Raw genomic sequence first — 15,162 nt, 5'->3', positions numbered from 1 at the left:
CTAAACAACAGTGCCAGGAATGTTCCAATCAATAGAATTTTGATTTACTGAATACATAAAACAGAATTGGCATTTTTTATATAATACTCTTGAACTATTTCATTTTCTATATAATACTCTTGAACTATGAACTGGTATAGTGTAGCAGCCAATCAGGACTTCCTTGCTTATGAGTTTTCCCATGAGTACTCCCATGAGTTCACTAAGTGGCCATGTGCAAGTTTCAGCTCACCCACATGCTATATAAAGATGATAATACTCACTTAACTTGTGGACTTCTTGGTTGGTTGGCAACCTTCAGTCTCGAAAGACTATGGTATAAGCCTGCAGCACCCGGTATTCCCAAGCGGTCTCCCATCCAAGTACTAACCGGGCCTGACCCTGCTTAGCTTCCGAGATCAGACGAGATCAGGCACATGCAGGGTAACAGTTGCTGCTGGACTTCTTTAAGGATTACAAAAAGTTCACATTATGAACAGCTTTGAACATTCCAAAATATGACACAAATGTTTAGTATTATTGCAATTTAACTGTTTCCCAACTAATTATCACACCGGGGAGCGTCATCCAGAGCAATAGCAACACCAAATAATCTTTGAACTGAGCGCATCAGACTTTGAACATGTTGGTCCATGTCACTGCTTGCTCCACTATAGCTAAAGGCAGCCCACAGCATTAGGACTAGTGCTCCATCTAAATGAGAAGTATCATTCCAGATTGGCTGATTTTGAATAACTCAGCATCATCTCAAGAACCCCTTCTAGAGCAGCCAGCTCTATGCTAATTTCCACCTAGGTGAAGAACTGCTGATTCAGATAGATCGAAAAGAACTCCTGTGAGCAACAGAACAGATCATGACCTTCTGGTTAACACGCACTTGACTTAACACACTGAAAATGTACAAGGCAAGCCAAAGTCTCAGAGCATGTTTCATTATCAAAACCACTCTCATCTAATAGTATTCTCCCCAACACATTTCCAGTTGGCAAGATAATATCCACACCGAGCCATTGGTGTAATGTATTAAAGCTTCCACCGCCTTTAGAGCCTTCAGCAAGATGAATTGCCATAATTCTTTCTTCAAATAACTGTACAATATTAATGTGAGATAGGTATAAAATAAGTGTTCTAAAAATACAGCCTTCCTATCTCTCTTCCAATAACTTAAAAGGGTATTGTCCAGCTATAATTTTATACAGAACTAAAATGTTATCCTTTGGAACTAAATACACTAGTCCAAGGTAGAGAGAAATTGGGAGTTTAGATAATTCCTAAAAATAATAAAAAACGGAACCTCTGGAATTCATCATAGGAAGTTATAAATTCATATGAATACATAGCAAGAAGTCAAATGCAATTCCTCCAGCCTCACTTAACGTTTCAGTAATCTTGTTGCAAACAAAGAATGAAACAAAACTATGTTAATTTCAAGCTTCATTAGATGTATTAGTAAAGGAGGAAAAATCTGTTGGTGTAGTCTGCATCCCCTTGAAGTCGCCGACAAAAGTCCTGTTGATTTGAAAGTTGCTGGGTTGCACTCTGCTGCCTCCATTCAGGGATTTACAGACACACTAGATAGCTCGTGACTATCCAGAACCTGCACAGACATGCCAGTGGATTAATGAATGCAATTCCATATGCATCCCCTTGTCTCTAGATACAGTCTTGTTTTCCCTTTGCAGCAGTCTGTTGTGTACCTCGTTCGGCTGATCCACATAGAGAAATCTGTTTTAGCACACAAATTGCTGTTCTTGGTAGGTCGTGTTTGTTCAATGGAAATTAATGTAATTAATTAAATCAAGCAAATGCGGAGACATATTTTGGGGGGTGGCGGCAGCAAGGGCCGACTGCAAGAACCTCCCTGGACAAAGACTGATCTCAAAGAAAGAATGAGGATCATAAAGCAATCCCTTACAATGCAAGGGAGGCAATAGCCTTGAAGGTAGCTGGGCAAAAGAACTGAGCTTTCTTTCTTTCCAGGAGACAGAGAGGAGGCGGTGGGTTTAGAGAGAGGAACGTCATCTGAGAACTCAGGAGTCCAACCAGATGGCTAGGATCATCAATATGCTGTCCCAGCAGAATTCAAAGCTGGAAAGCTTCATCTCCATTTTGGAGGTACTGACATTTAAGCAGTTAGCAAGCTCCATTCAAATTTGGAGCACTGAATTCCAAAGATCAATTAAGGAGTGAGGGAAGTATTATCACATGATTCTAATGCAAAATTTAAAATGTGGCGTTCCTGGCCTGAGCATCTGTGGTCTCTAATAGTCTACCAGTCACAGTACTGGTCTGGCCTCTTGTTCTTCAAGCAGGCACCTAGCACCAACCATATGTAACAGTCCAAACCTATCCCCTCCTATGCCATAGTGTGCAGCCATGCAAGTGGAGGTTATGCTGCATGCTATGAAGGGGTGACAAAAAGGCAAACTGGAAGTAAGTAAAACACTTTTAAACTTACCTCTGAATAGGATGTCTGTTTGCCTATGGATCACCTCAGACCTATGCTGTCTATGGAGCTGGCATAAATCCAAGGAGACCCAGGGGACATTCCAGGGTGGGGTTACAGGAATAGGATCTGGTGAGCATGACTGTCACCAGATCCACCCCGCCCTCCCCCCCTACAAGCCCCCAGTTCCTCCCTTAAATGGCCCAATCCTCCCATGGACTACTCCACTGCCAATGTACTGGCATCGGTGGAACATCTAGCCACATCCAGCATGAGTGTGGAGCCACAGGCTGTTTCCACCAATGGTTCTGTCATATGTGATGGTGGAATGAATTTCCACCGTCTTTGGGCCTTTTGCGTCAGCAGATTGCAAGATCTGGGCTGTAAATGTGTGCCTTCTGTATGCCTTGAATCAAGCAGAGTAAACAGAAATAAAATAGTGACCATGTAACAAACTGGCCCCACAAAAACCATTCCCAAGTTGCTTTTCCAGAATGTTGTTGCTATTGATTATGATATGATACAGAAAGCCTGTAAATGGTCTGACCTCAGTGAGAGAATCCCTATAAACATTGTGTAGATGTTAAGATGTTGGATTTGGCCAGGAAAGTCTGAATTCAAATCTTAGCTCAGCCATGAAGTTTATGGGCTGATCCTGGGCCAGTTGCTATCTCTCTCAGCCTAACCTTCCCCAAAGGTTTAGGGTGAAGATGAAAGGAAGGGGAGGAACCATGCCCACTGCTCTGAGCTCTTTGGAGTAAAGGCTGTATATAAATATGCAAATTAATAATTAGGCAAATAGCATCTCCAGCTAAAAGGATTTCTAGTAAAATTCACTGCCTGAAATCTAGGAAAATTAGTTACAGTCACAGTAAGGCAGAGCTAGATAGATGGCCTCCAACTCAGCAGGTAGCAGTTTAAAATGAGAGTGCCAAGGCAGGAGGTGTGATCTGATGGTTGAACTACTGGTACTGCTTGAAGAGCTAAGCAGGAGAATCCATGGTTGTGTTTCTGGACGGAAGACAGACTGCCAGGTTGTGACAAGCTTCCGTACCTGTTGTGGCAGGATAGAGGTGCTAGTGAGCTGATTACCACAGTGAGAGTGCAGGGGAGTGTGCAAAGGCCAGCTGGCAAGAGCGGAAACAACCTCAAGAACCTGTCCAGGCTTATGATTTACAATTCCTGCTGAAGCTCAGTAGCATGCAGCCAGGAAAGCAAACCACACTGTAAAGGGAACATCTGATGAGTGTGTGAATCTTCACAGAACGTACTGAAAAACCCCATTGAAAAAGAGTGGTTTAGACTAGCCTACCCATGTAAACCTCCTTGAATGCTGTTTAAAAAACAAAGGTGGTATATAAATACCTATGTATGTATGTATTTATTTATATTCTTTGCCTTTTCCCTCTTCCTGCTTCAAGTCTGAAATCATGTCCCACCTCCTCAAAATCCCGTTTTATCATGAAACATTTGGCCCAACTCCTAACCCCATACTACACCGTAGCTAAGCCCAAGTGAGTGTACACGATAAATAACTGCATATTCTTCCTCAGTCTTTTCCTGAATCCACTTCCTTCCTTTTCCTCTGTTCACTCCCTTGTGTCATGTTTGGATTTTGAGCCTTTGGTGCAGGGATCTCTTCTTTCACCTTATGGAAAGCACGATGGTCATGGAGAGTTGCAGAAAAACAAACAAACAAATAATCTGTTTTCTGCACAGTGTTTGCACAGATCACGGCTGAAAAGTGGAATCCTGTGGATGGGTCAACAGTTGCTTCCCCCATTCAGTCGTGATGAGGATTCCATTCACAGGAACTACAGTGTTCATGCATAAGGACCAAACAAATATGCCAGTTCACTGGCATATAGGAAAGCTGGTTGAATCTATTCAGACAATGTGCAAGTGACTCTTTTTTCTGAATCAGGTCCGCACTTCACATCTGATTTTGCAGTATAAGAATCAGATAGTTGTTTTGGAAATGTCTAAATTTCATCTTTTTCTCCAGTAGGTGGAGGTATAAGCTCAGCAAATTGCAATTCACTAGGTTCCTGGTGGCTGCTGCTTTATCTCTGCAATGGGACAAGTGAAAATGAATTGTGCTTAGACCTTCTTACAATAAATCAAATGAGGAAGGAGAGCTTTGCCTACAATTTAAGTCTCAAGATCACGCATAACAAATATTTGGGCACATGATAGCATGCGACTCTCCCATTTAAAGTAATTCTTCTGATTTGAGGGTGGAGGGCAAAAAGTCACAGAATAAGATAATTTCAGCCAAGGTAAATAATTGGTTGTTAGCGTTCCGTTATGTGTGATGGATTTTCAGCTTCCTTACAACTGGAAACATACAGTTAGTGTTAATTTGAATTAAAAGATATGCCCAAAGAGAAAAATCATGAAATCTGAATATTTGAAAAGGCATACATATTATCCTAAATGTTATTTCAAAAGGCCAGTGAAAATCTATACCCTACTACTACTACTACTACTACTACTACTACTACTACTACTACTACTACACTATTTTCCAACAAAAAATATTCTGGCAGGAAATTTTCTTAGGGAAAATAGGAAGCTGCCTTTCAGATCATTGGGCCAGCTAACAGCCCAATCCTATAGTCTCCCAGTGCTGGCGCTGAATCCTTGTGCTGGCGCTGGGTGCTGTAAAGCACTTTTACAGCACCTGGAGAGTAGGGCGCACTGATGCCAGGTCCAGCACTGGAAGAAGGAGGATGTGGTGCTGCCAGGGTAAGTGAAACTGCTCTGCAGTGGTCTGGCCTCTGGGAGTGGTGGGAGGGAGGGTGGGACCAGCGGAGCTCTGCTCCACCAGATCCAGAGTGCAATGTTGGGCTGGAAGGCCAACAAAATAGCTGGAACAGACACAAGGAGATCCACTGCAGGGGCTGGGCTTTCCAGCAGCTTCCTGCACCTTCTGAATACAGCGGTAGCTGCTTTGGCACCACTGCTCCAGTGAACACCGGGAAGCACAGAATTGGACTGTAAATCAGCTAATTAGCTGATACAGGCTGGCAATGGTTTTCCAAATTTCAGACAGGAATTTCTGTCTGCCTTATCTGGAAATGCCAGCAATTGAGCTCAGGACTTTCTGCACACAAAGCAGGTGATCTACCATTGAGCTATGAGCCCTTTCCAAGCTAGGTCACCTTCCCCCTTGGACACTTCTTTGTCCAGTGGCAGTGTTTGTACACAATGACACTGCACTTCTTTGGCAGTGTTGTACAAATGTAAGTCCTGTAGTGAAATTCTGCACAAAATAAATGAACTACTAGCAATGGGGCAGAACGACTGCAGGCACAGATACCCGAAAAAATAGAAAAAGCAGCAGATGGGTGGGTGGGGAGCACTGCAGTTTCTGGCTTTGCTTCACTGTCATTCAGGGAAGAGGGGATACAGTCAGAAAGCAGTCACAGCTGCAGAACTAAATCTGGAAGTATGAACTTGATTTCAGTCTTGACCAGCCAATTAAGTGAGGGGACCTGAGGATGGAAGGATCAAGAACCTTGTGCAAATCGCATCACAGACAACAAGCCCTCATGTCCATGAATGTCTATGGGCTTCCATCTATAGTACAACAGTAATTAAAAATATTGCTTCAGATACCATTGTAACTTTTTCACCTTTCTGTCAGTTTTGAATTTTATATAGCTGCGTTACATACATACAGGTAAAAATGTCTAGTTTGACGTTCTCTGTGTTTTTTCTTTCTTTAAATCAAACCGTGACGCCATGAGTACCCACAGGGACAACAAAATCCTTTGCACCAACACAAAAAAGGAGGAAAGAACTTGAATAATTTTGCAGAATCAGCCAATCTTATTTTGCTGAGTGCAGACAGGAAAAGACTATCTGGGCAATGAGCTTTCCTTCTCATTACCTGTGGAGCTGCATGCTCCATAGGTGACTAATTGAACTGATGGGTAATTAAAAGCAAACAATGGCTTCAAATGCTAGAAATAACCTGAACACAAAAATTAAGACAATGAGATGACCCAAAGGTGCTGCTCTTCAAAAGCTTTTGTTCCTCTGCTTGTGTAATATATGCAGAGGCCTGCTGGAACTCGCAAAAAATACACGTATTTTTAGAAATGCATAAAATTGCACAGTAAAGGAAAAAGGAAGAAGAAAGGGCCAGAATAAGACATAATGATGAAAAGAGACCCATGGAAAGATTCACTTTCAATCATGCTGTTAGCATTGTTTTAAAACGGATGGGGGGGGGCCCTAAGGGTAGGAGTGATCTAGGTCAGGGAATTTCATTCATTAACTGAAGTAATAAAGCATTATAACAAAATGTAACTCCACTGTATTAAAACTAGAAGTATATATTTGGATGTCAGGCTTTGACAGTTCAGTAAAACTGAAGTTTAAAAAAAAGATCGCAGACATTACAGGTGATGGTAGACTTGTTGGCAAATATGGTTGTAATTCTCTGATTGGTCAAAATACCAATTTTATATCATTTCATAAACAAACACAGGAAGCAGGAAAAGAAATATTCAAGAGTTGACTTATTGCAAATATTGATTTTTGAAATTCTCTAAGGGGAGCTTATGTGGTCAGCGTTTGTCAGCATAAGGTAGGGAAAGAAAAACCCATCTTAACCTCAGCTGGTGAACTCAAGTCTTGCATGAGAACCAGGCTAAACACAAAATGAGCCCCCCCCCCCCAGCAAAGGTGGGGATTCCTAGGTACATACTGAATTCCAAAGGTTTTCAAAAGTTACAAATGTTCAGAACCAAAACCTTCACAGGGAGCAAAAGGCCTTAAAGCTCCTTGCTACCTGGAGAGCCCTGATTCATAAAAAAGCTTCACAATTTGGAGCAGTCATTTCCTGCCCAGAAATGGGACGGGGGGGTCGGGGGAAGAAAGATGTTAATGTTCACCATGTGTAGTGCAATACCACTGAAGCGCTGAGAAGCTGTAAAGTTAACAATGTGAAGTGTAAGAGAGGAGGAGGAAAAGGAGACTGGAGAGAGAGAGAGAGAGAGAATACCAGCCAGCCAGCCAAGAAGATTTGAAACAGTGAATGCATATCTACTCTGAAGCAGGAATGGGTCACAACTGGATGACTCAAGACTGGAGTCACGAAAACATGCGTTTTTCACAACTTATATGGTCTCGAGTCATGAATGTCAAAAACATGGGCACTGACTCTGGACTAGGGGTTTTACCCCCCAAATGAAAAAGACTCAAATAGACTTGAGTCAAGACTCACTTTTGTGTGAGTTTGCGACTCCGTTTTATGTGTGTGCTTGCTTTTTTCACAGTTTCTACGACTCGACTTTTTTTTGGAAAAGACTCTTGTGCTGAGCTGTGACTTGGTGCTGTGACTCCAGCACATCCCTGCTCTGAAATAAGCCCCATTGGTTCAGTGGTCCTATTTTAAGAAAAATGAGAAAAAGAAGCTGGGAAGATTGGGAGGCTAAGAAATATAAGCTTCACCTGGCCGCTGCAGTGTGATCCAAGGGCATATTTCAAATAAACCCCAAAGAAATCCAGTGGAACTTACTACAAGGGAGATGAGCAAATGGCAACATTTTGTTATAGGACTCCTCTTGTTCTTATAAATGGTAAAAGAGGTTTACAGTCAGTTTTCACTGCAGACTAAGATTTTACAAGAACGGATGCTCTATTTCACTGTTCTAGGGATGGATTTATGAGACCTAGCAAGTCAGAACAAATTACAGGATCCTCAACTACATGGTGACATTTTTCTATGATGGAATGAGCTTACTCTCAGATTTTAGGCTATAGATTTTCAGCCATCCATCTGAGGATGGGCGTGAGTGGAATCTGTGGCCCATGACAAGGAGAGACCCAGAAAGTAAATTTTCACAAACTCTGATAACATTGGTAAACACAGGTTATTGCTTCGTAATGGTTTTGATCCTAAGTATTTTCCCTATAAAAGGGAAGGCACAACAGGGGAAATTTACAACAATACTCCTTCCCTCTGCAACTCTCTGGCCTTTAAATCTGCTACGTGGAGTCGGAGGACAAACAAGAACAGGATGGCAGGGTGTACAGGGGTCTGCAAAGGACTTGGCAAACAATACCCCTACTTCCTGCATGAAGGAGGGTGCCTTTTGTTGGCAAAAAAATATTTAATAGGTTTCATTGCCTCTAAATTGGGAGATTTTTTGCACTATGTGCCATGATTGGGGGTGTCCCACTATCATGCTGACTTACACATACACATAATCAGAACCCAGGTCTTCCCAAAGGGGAGACTGATGGCTGGTTCTCACATTCTGTTGCAATGTGGTGGCTGCCAAGAGCACAAAGTGCCTGCTGTTTGTGTGAAGTGGTTCCCTACCAGATTTGGGCATGGTTAACCATCCCAACAAAGAGCCCTTCCCAAGAGCTTCTGCTAGTTTGGTTCAAATTGCAGAAACTATAGGGGAACTGATTTCCAGAAACAGTTTCTCAGTCATTTCTTGCCCATGTAGTTGGTATTTACACTGGCAACATGCTTCCAGCATAATGCTATTCAGAGTCAGTGTGGTATATTCTAGAGACCTCCTCAAGGTAAGGGAACAAAAGTTGCCTTACTCTGGGGCAAGCCTCCAGTGCCACAGTGGGTCTCCTTGGATCTGTGCCAGCTATTTTGCTGATGCAAGTCTAAGGAAAGTAAGGAAGAGAAAAGGGGAGAGAGAATGAGGTTAGGATCTGGTGCATGCCAGTGCCACCAATATCCACCCCGTCCCAGGAACCCCTAACCAGAAGTTCCCTCATTACTACCCCTCCCTGCCCTTTCCACCCATCCCTTGCTCCTCCCACCTGCTTACCTTACTGCTAGAGATAAGCAGCAGCAGCAGTGGTCCCCAAGCACAACTGCTATTAATGGACCCAAAATGGCTGCCAGCGGCATGTACAGCATGCCTCCATATAGCCATTTATGACAGCATGTTCTACTGTCATAAATGACAGCCTAATTGGGATTGGGCTGCCCTTTGTATAACAATGAAAGAGGTTTCTTAGAAAATACAGGCATGGCCCCTGTAGGCGTTCCATTCCAGAACCTCCTTCAGATATATGAATCAGTGGACATGAGGGACACCTTCCCACCCTCTGGGGGCGAGAGGAACTGTGCTCCCCTCCCCTTCCCTCTGGAGGGTCTTCTGAGCCCCGCAGAGGCCGTGCGCATCTGCCCATCGCCTCTGCAGGCCTCAGAATGGCTATTAGTAAAAAACATCTTCCAGTTTTGCCAAAATAGCAGAAGTGACATTTTTATGCCTTTAAAAGACGAGAGGGTGTGGGGGGCACAGAGACATAGGGGCCCCACCCACATCTGTGGTTAACTGAAACTACAGATATGGGATCTGCGGATATAGGGCCCCCCCGTATTGCCATTTTAACTCTACATGCAGCTAACATTTGGGCTAAATCTTGGGCTGCATTCTGCCTTAGGGGGAAAATAGTTTTGATCTTAAAATGACAGCACATCTCATTGACTCCACCTGTTTTTGTTTGAGTTACATTTTTAAAACTTTTAAGACCCAATTCTTTTAAGTCAATATGCTACGAACAGATCCATGTATTTTGCCCAGGGCAAAAGGTAACCTGTCCTTCTTCTACTAATTTTCTTTCCTTTACATTTCAGCAGAAAATACGTTTGGCTCAGGTAATTTATCCCTGGGATTCTTCAGGCATTCAAGATAGACTAGGAAACCCATGTTATAAATGTATACGGAAAGTCAATTTTTTCATGAGGCAAAAAATGGTGCTTTGATATAGGAGAGTTCCACACTGACTTCTAGCTCGTCCCTCACCAAGAGAGCTCCAAAATTCAGTGGAATATTGGTCAAAGGCTATCAAGATCTTCTGGCTATCAGTGCATAGTTAGCTAATGTAGGACAATGACCATGAACTACTGTCAGCCTAATAAACTCCTTGTTTATCCTAAGAGCTGCTGCTGAAACTAGCAGCGGGTTTACTGCTCTGACATGCACAAAATTGGCCATTGGAGCGCATGTTTGACCCAATTCAATACCAACTGCATGACATATGAAAGTACCCCCAAATATCCTTTCAAGTTAATGGAATGTAGCAAGAAATTGACAGCTCTGGAAAGAAGCAATTTATTTTTACTCAGAAAGGGAGAAAGCAGAGCCATGGAACCATAGCAAACAGAAACAGGAACCAGAGAAGCATCAGTGCTTTTCCAACCCATCAACCTTTCGTCCAAAGGGCATGCGACCACTACAGAGTTTGGGAAACTTTAGCTTCTGAATGTACATTTCATGTACTATCTAGAAAACATTTTTTTTACACTTAAATACACCAATTTGTATATATTATTGTTTAGTGTTAAATAAACATCTAGCTCCCCTCTCTGCTAATGTCATTTGGAGAGGCTCTCAACAAGGATGTAGCAAGCTACTCTGGTGGCTTGAATCACATTGCCAGACGTGACATAATACTGCATAGTCTTCAAAAAGTGATCATTGATGACCCAGTCCTATCCAAAGGGTCAACTGAAATGCGCATTCCAGTGGCAGAAGAGTCAGGATCCACGGAAATACCTGGATCCGTTGTGTATTGCACGATGTCATCGCATTCATTGACATTGCTGGTGATCACAACAAGGCTGCTAGCATAGTCGCTAGTAGTGTGCACTTGCAGGCAATGAAGACACCATCTTCAGGGATCACGTAAGGTAGCGGTGTGGACAGGTGGTCAGAGGGATGGGGAGCATGAGGAATGGGGATGTTTCTGGGTGGGGAGCAGGGAGGGAGGTGGAACGGGATTGGGAGGGGATGGGATCAGTGGTACTCATGTGTGGCCATATCCTATTTCTTTCCCTTTCCCTCTCACTCCTTGGTTCTGCACAACCAAAAAAGCTGGCACAGAATCAAAGCAGAGGCTTCCCCCAGGGTAAGGAAAAAAAATTCCCTTTCTCTGAGGAGTCCTCTGCAACCAGAAACTCCCTTGTTCCTCCCCTTCCCAGCCCTGTTCCACCCCATTTCCTGCTCCTGCTCCCAGTTTACCTTTGCTGCCAGAGGTAGCCAACAGCGTGTGCCTCCTTGGCATGGGTGCATCAGTAGGGAGGGATGTGGATAGGACTGGAGCCTAAGGGAGCAAGCCCCATTTACTATAATGGGACTTACTTCTGAGTAGACAAGCATAGAATTGGGCTCTAAAAGTTGCATGCTTAATGGCCCAGATGTGCTGATAACTTTGTTCCAACTTGGTTATGAAAAATCAGTACAAAGAACAGTATAAAGAAAACATGGTAAAGAAAATGCAAACCAAAATTTCTCAGGGTTAAAACTGACTCAGAAGAGGCACTGATTGTCCCTTGCTGGCTGACAGCAACTGTGGAATCCTAGCTCACAGTAGATCCTACTTGTGTCTCAACAAAGATTAGAAAGAAACAGGGAAAACCCTGGTGCAGAATCTACCAACTTCATAGAAGTTAAAATACAACTAGAGATTGCAGGAAGAGGGTGAACGCTCCCAGAGATGGTCTTGCTTCTTTTCATAGAATCACAGAAGGTTAAGAGTTATGAGACTGTTAAGACATTGAAGGTCATCTCGCCCAGCTCCGTGCTCAGTGCAAGCAACGGTTACAGCATCTCTGACAGATGGTCTCTCATGCCTGTTTCCTACTTGGCAGTATAGCCAGTACATTTGGGAGTGTTACAGGTGATAACTTGGAGGAAAGGAAAACTAAAGCTAAATTCTGATTTTTATAGCTCCATATGCATGGCTCAAGCACTATATTAGGAGCGGCAACAACTAGATTCTTCAGAGTCATTCAGATTTCACTTATTTGTCCTGAACAGATCACAACATAAGGAGGAAAAAAAAAGATAAGGAAGAAAATACCCAGGATCGCATTCTCTGCAGCTGGCTCTTGTTTTCACTGTAATCAGGAAGCAATCTGCTGCCTGAGTGACAATGTGGATGTAAGTACAATACACAAGTAACAATTCTTATTTCAAGGGGCTGAAAGGGTTCCAGTTCTCCACAATCAAGCATTTCTGCTCAGCAATTGAATGTCCAGTAGGAAGCTGCTGTTCCCGCTAGCCATCAGCTGACAAAGATCATGATGGTGAAAAGAGGTAATTTAATTCCAAATGCTACCTGCATGGCTGCCTGTAGCGTCGGCAGGCATCAGCCTGGCAGTGTCACAGCAGAAGTTTATCTGGCAGAATGGTCCTGACTGTCAGTGTAGGGGCAAGACATACTCATACAATTTTCTCTGCTTGCATTCTCCGCAGTAGTAGTTGGACCAACAAAAAGCTAGCATCACATGTAAAAAAAAAAAAAAAAAAAACAAGGAAGAGAAGAGAAAGAGAGAGAGAGAGAGAGAAAGAGGTGACCAGGCTTTGATTATGGTCACTTTTCAGATGTGTGTCACGTCAGACACTGATGATGTGACTGCCTTGCGTGAAGACTTCTATTGCCTGATACTTGTTCCAAAACAAAATATAACCAGCACTCAGTAGCATAGCGAGAGAGTTGCAAAGCACTACATTTTGCATGGCGCCTCACCACGACATGCAAGCAACCCTTCCCCTTTGGAGCCATTCTGGGCTGCTAGAGCAAAACAGAGCCACCTCTAGCTCCTCTAGGGGGAGGAGCCAATTGCACACCACAGTGAGGTGCCATGCAAAATTTAGTGCTCTGCACCCACCTAGCTATGCTACTGCCAGCACTTCCTCCCCCATCAAAGATGTTCATTATATTTGAAAACCTTAGGGCACAATCCTAACCAACTTTTCAGCACTGTCACAGCTGTGCCAATGTGGCGTGCACTGCATCCTGAGGTGGGGAGGCAGTCAAGGAGGCCTCCTCAAGATAAGGGCATACTTGTTACCTTACCTTGGGGGCTGCATTGCAGCTAAGTCAGTGCTGGAAAGTTGGTTAGGATTGCACCCATAATCTAATAACTCTTTTATAAGATCCAAACAAGATGACACAAAATCCTACACAGCTAGCTTTTGAGTTTACAAGAACTCTTCAGCAGGCTGGCATCAGAGGTCAGCTAGGTGTCAGGCACTAGCCAAGGGCTGACACTCTCAGAGGAGCAGCCTGGCCAGGACAACTGCTGAATGCTCAGGATCCTAGTGACAGTGATAACATCCAGTGCACCACTGCATAGAGGGCATTATGGGGGACTCAGTGCAGGGCTTTGCTCCTAGACCAGGTTTCCATAAGGTGCTGGTGCTGGCATGAGGCTGTGGGTTAAGCAAATAACCTGGTGCTTGCATGAGGCTGTGTGTTAAGCAAAGCAAAAAGGTAGAGGGGAGGTGGACATGGTGTAATACTTCTCAAAGACTCCAACTTAAGAGATCCTTAAAATGGAATACATGAAGAGTTACACAGCCTCACGTTGATTAGTCCCACTGACAAATTTATGATGTCATGTGGTTTTCAGGGATTCTGGGACAAAAAAAAAGATAAGTATGGCTGATGCCTCATTTTTATGGAAATATAAATCTGGTAGTTCCTCTGCTCTTTCTCCAGTCTTGTTTGATCAGTATGTTTGATTGGAGAAACAACATACCATGTTACAGAGGCCATCACAACTGAAATAGTTATAAAACTCACGTGTGATGCTTCTCTATGTAAATCCTTGGTTATGAGCCCAGTCAGACCATCAATCAGTCTTTCACATGTACAGGCACGACCTTCTCTATGTTAGCAGAGCTGAGGATTAAAGCAGTCCTACAATGTTAAGAACTTCACTGGGACGGAAGAAAGAAGTAGAACCACAGGCAGAAACCCAAGATGGAAAAGAATCCAAAGAGAAACTTAAACAAAGTAGGTGAGAGCAACGTACAAGTCCTTAAACTAGGGACCAACTCCCCATACTGGTGTAGGCCAGGGGTGTCCAAACATTTTGGCAGGAGGGTCACATCATCTCTCTGATACTGTATCGGGGGCCAGGAAAAAAAAGAATTGATTTACATTTAAAATTTGAATATATTTACATACGTGAATATATTAGAGATGGAACTTATATGAATGAATGAAGGTCTTGCAGTAGCTCAAGGCCTATAAAAGGCCTTGCACAAAGCAAGGCCATCCTTTCCTTTTGCTGCCGCTGCTGCATCACAGATGTGAAACAGCAAGTAGCGGAGGGAGCCCTCATCCCACAACTCAGGTGAAAGGTCGAACAGTTGTCCTCAAGCTGAAAGCAGTTGCGTCGGGCCAGCACGGGCTCCAGCAAGTCTCCGGAGGGCCAGAGGCTCATTGGAGATTGGGGGCTCCCCACGGGCCTGATTGGGAGCCCCTGAGGGCCGCAAGTGGCCCCTGGGCCGGGGTTTGGGCACCCCTGGTGTAGGCCATTATGGACACACTTTGCTGATCAGATATACACTGGGTGGCTCAGTGTAAATGCTGGCACTCTTCCAACACTTAGACATACGTTTAACAAAAGACAAAATATATCTTTAGCATGAGAAAGAGTTGCAGTAACTGGTGTATTGAATAACTGGTGTATACAGCCAAAGTAACATCTTGGAAAACATTTTAAGAATAAATCATCTCTTGATAGGTAATGTCTTCCTTCCTTCCTTCCTTCGGCTTCCCTTAAGAGCAACAACACAAGGGAAGCATAAACTATAAATCAAAACAAACACAATTCTAACACAATCAAATTCCAAATACACCAGTCAAAACCACAGAAACAGGAGCTTTAACATCACTAAAACCAGCTCAAACCATATAATGAAATCTGAGAT

At 43.4% G+C, this 15,162-nt stretch overlaps 1 protein-coding gene and 1 pseudogene across 1 annotated transcript in view; both read right to left on the bottom strand.

Annotated features, from left to right (window-relative positions):
* The window catches only part of GALNTL6 (polypeptide N-acetylgalactosaminyltransferase like 6), a 629,228-nt gene that overhangs the window by 81,581 nt on the left and 532,485 nt on the right, over positions 1–15,162 (bottom strand). The window lies entirely within an intron of this gene.
* Positions 322–441, bottom strand: LOC136656277 (5S ribosomal RNA; annotated as a pseudogene).

This window comes from Tiliqua scincoides, chromosome 6 (assembly GCF_035046505.1).
Source record: "Tiliqua scincoides isolate rTilSci1 chromosome 6, rTilSci1.hap2, whole genome shotgun sequence".
Taxonomy (NCBI): Eukaryota; Metazoa; Chordata; class Lepidosauria; order Squamata; family Scincidae; genus Tiliqua; species Tiliqua scincoides.
This window is presented reverse-complemented; position numbering and strand designations above follow the sequence as displayed.